Below are 3,574 nucleotides of genomic sequence, written 5' to 3' on the forward strand. Positions count from 1 at the left end.
TCCTCTTGGATAAACATAGTCACCCGGTGAGTCCGAATTCCTCTCGGACTCCTCTTCCGGGATTGGCCCAGCCTGCCGATGCCATAACTGATCAATGTGGCATCTGACCACGTGACCATTTTCCAGAACCACCTCATAAGACAATGGCCCCGATACCTTAGTCAATCTAGCGGCAACCCAGGGTGCCCCCTGCCATAGTTTCTGATCCATACCAGTTCTCCCAGCTGTAGGTTCCTGGGAGGTTTGGGTTGAGCTGTTTCTGCTGCTGTCCTGCCAGGGTGGAGTCAGTCGAGCTTTGTTGTGAGCCAGTGGCCCCACCTTAGTTCTGCAGGGCTGTGACTCATTGCGGTGCTAGGGGTCGTGTACTGGCACAGAAGAAAATTTGCCAGGTGGTGATTCCAATCTCCCATTGTTATCTACTTGAGCGATTCCTTGGTGGACCTCACCATACACTCAGCCTGACCATTGGAAGTGGGGTGAAAGGGAGAAGAAGTTGCATGCCGTATCATGTTGGCGTTTAGGAAGGATTGGAATTCGGCCGCCATGAATTGTGCTCCGTTATCAGACACTATCACATCTGGCAGACCATGTGTGGCGAAGAGCCGGCGTAGCTCCTAGATGACCTGGCTGTGGTCATCGATGGGACAGGTACCACTTCCAACCATTTGGAATAGCTATCCACGACAATGAGGAATACCTGTGCTTGGAATGGGCCCGCAAAGTCAATATGCACGCGAGACCATGGGGTGTGCGTGGTCTCCCAGCGGTGCACTGGTGCTTGGGGCATCTCTGGATGGGTCACTTGGCAGACCTGACAGCTTCTTACTTGGGTTTCAATGTCTTTGTCCAGACCTGGCCACCACAAATAACTCTTGGCTAGAGCCTTCATCGTCACGATTCCAGGGTGCCCCTCATGTAGGGAATCCAGCACCCTGGCTTGAAGACTTGGTGGAACAATGGGCCTGCTGCCCCATAGCACACAACCCTTGTGGGCTGACAGTTCATCTTTCCGGCACACGTAGTGCTGGAATTCGTGGTCTGGCTGAGTTTCTGACCATCTCCTCAACACCCAGTTGAGAACGCGGCTGAGCATTCTGTCCATGGCGGTTTCAGTGGCCACATTCCCTGTGTGTAGGGGTGTTTCTGGTAGGTCCTGGATTGCCAGGATATGTTTTGCCAGGGCTGGGTCCAGATCCATCTGTGGCAGAGGCAATCGGCATGGCCCATTTTCTTCCCTGGTTTGTGGACTAACAAGTACGAGTAGGCAGCCATGAAAATTGACCATCGCAGTATCTGTGGTGACAGGATCTGCTGAGTTTGCTTGTCAGCTGTAAAAAGGCCAAGCAGCAGCTTGTGGTTTGTGAAGACGGTGAAGTGTCGCCCATATAAGAAGTCATGGAACTTCTTAATGTCTGTAACAATGGCGAGGGCTTCTTTATCAATTTGTGCATAGTTCCTCTCAGCAGATTATAAAGTTCTTGAGTAATATGCAATGGGTGCCTCACGACCATCTGGCATTTGATGGCTTAGCACTGCCCCAATGCCATATGGTAAGCGTCACAGGCTAGTGTTACTGGCAGTTTTTCATTAAAATGAGCCAACATGGAGCTTGAGGAAAACAGCGACTTGACCGTCTTGAATGCCCTATCGTGGGTGCTCAACCAGACCCAGGGTGCTTTTTTGTCCAGTAGATGGTGAAGTGGTTCTGCCAGGGCAGCTTTGTGTGGCAAGAACAAGTGGTAGAAATTCAGCAAGCCGAGGAATGCTTGCAGTTCCCCCTTGGATTTGGGTCTGGGGGCTTGTTGAATTGCCTTTAACTTGGTCTCTGATGGGTGGATTCCAGCAGCATCTATTCAGAACCCCAAGAATTCTGTGGAGTCCACGCCAATTTGACACTTGTCTTTTTTTAGTTTTAATCCTGTTGAAGTACTGCTCAGAGGCATTCTGCCCAGAGGTGTTCTGCCAGGACTGCCTCTGATTCTCCTGTGATCAGGACATTGTCAAAGTACGGGCAGACACCTAGTATGTTTTTAAGTGTCCGTTCCATGATGCTTTGGAACAAACCGGGGGCTACGCTTACCCGAAACTGCAGGTGGCGCACTCGGAATGCCCCTCTGTGTGTGACAATGGTTTGTGCTTCAGCAGTGGCATCATTGACTGGCAGCTGCTGGTATGCCTGGGCAAGGTCTAATTTCACAAAAATTCGGCCTCCTTGAAGCGAGCCGAGTATGTGGCTTACCACCGGAACTGGGTAAGCATGTTGCTGTAGTGCCTTGTTTATTGTGCACTTGTAGTCTGCACAGATGCGAACATCCCCATTTGGCTTCACTGGGGTCACTATGGCTACTGTCCACTGGGGTCACACAGGCTACTGTCCACTGGTTGGAGCACTCCTTGTTGCACCAGTTTGTCCAGTTCCATGTCAATCTTTGGCTTTAGTGCGAAGGGCACTCTGTGCGGTTTCACTCGGATTGGAATGACTGCTGGATCAAGATTGAGGGAAATGGGTGCCCCTCTGTATTGTCCCAATTCCGTGCTGAAAACATCAGCATAATGTTGGCAAACTGCTGCCAGGTCAGCTGTTTGTGTGTGATGGATACCCGTCACACGGATGCCCAGGACTTCAAACCAGTCCAGTCCAATGAGGCTGGTCCACTGTCCATCTATGACCACAACACTGAAGGGACCCTCAAACTCCTTGAACTTAACTCTAATGGTGGCTTTCCCCCTTATGGGAACACGGCAATTCTGGAAGTCCATTAGTATGAGGCTTGATGGCTTGAGCGGAACTCGCCTTTTGCCTTGTCTGCAAATGTAATCAAAAGTCTTGTATGAGATGATTGATAGGGCTGACCCAGTGTCTAGCTTCATGGAGCATGGGACCCCTTGAAGCTTAATCTGGAGTTTTAATTTCTCCTTAAGGGGGTGTTTGGCTCCCGTTCATTGGATACTTCTCCTCCCTGAGCAGTATCCAAACTTGTTTTTCCCTGGGGCCTATTTATCTTTCTGCTGTGGAGCCACAGTTCACGTTTCTTGGTGACCTCTACAGACTCTGGCGATGTGCCCTTGCTTCCCACAGGTGTGGCAAACAGCTGTGCGGAATTTACACTCTGGCCTGTTATGTTGTCCCCCACAGCTAGCACAGTTCTGTGGAACCATTGTTTGCTGTGTTCAGCATTGCCATCTGGGTGGCTCTCTCTGCAACCGATCAATCTCATCATCTTCGTTGGTCTCCCCCGGTCCATCTGCGGTCTCATGGTGGATCACCGCAGACCTAGTCTGTGTTTTTGTTGGCTGGAGAGCCTTCATTGCTCCTCTGGCAGCCTCATCCACCATGACTTCCTTCAAATTGTTTTGGAAGGTCAGTTTTTCCATGGCAAATAGGCGCTGTTGTAGCTCTCTATTCAGCAGACCGCAAATGAGTCTGTCTCTGAGGCGGTCTTCCAAATCTGGAAACTCACAGTGGCATGAAGCTTGACGAAGTGCGGCCACAAACTGAGCTGCCAATTCTCCAGACCTCTGCTCTCGTTGCTCAAAAGCATGGCGCCACGCTATTATGGAGAGTTTCGGCTCA

At 50.7% G+C, this 3,574-nt stretch overlaps 1 pseudogene; it reads right to left on the bottom strand.

The window, feature by feature from the left end:
* Positions 1–416: 416 nt before the first annotated feature.
* LOC107284558 lies at positions 417–2,871 on the bottom strand (annotated as a pseudogene).
* Between the last annotated feature and the right edge of the window lie 703 nt (positions 2,872–3,574).

Source organism: Protobothrops mucrosquamatus, unplaced genomic scaffold (genome assembly GCF_001527695.2).
Source record: "Protobothrops mucrosquamatus isolate PMUCROS unplaced genomic scaffold, P.Mucros_1.0 scaffold102, whole genome shotgun sequence".
NCBI lineage: Eukaryota > Metazoa > Chordata > Lepidosauria > Squamata > Viperidae > Protobothrops > Protobothrops mucrosquamatus.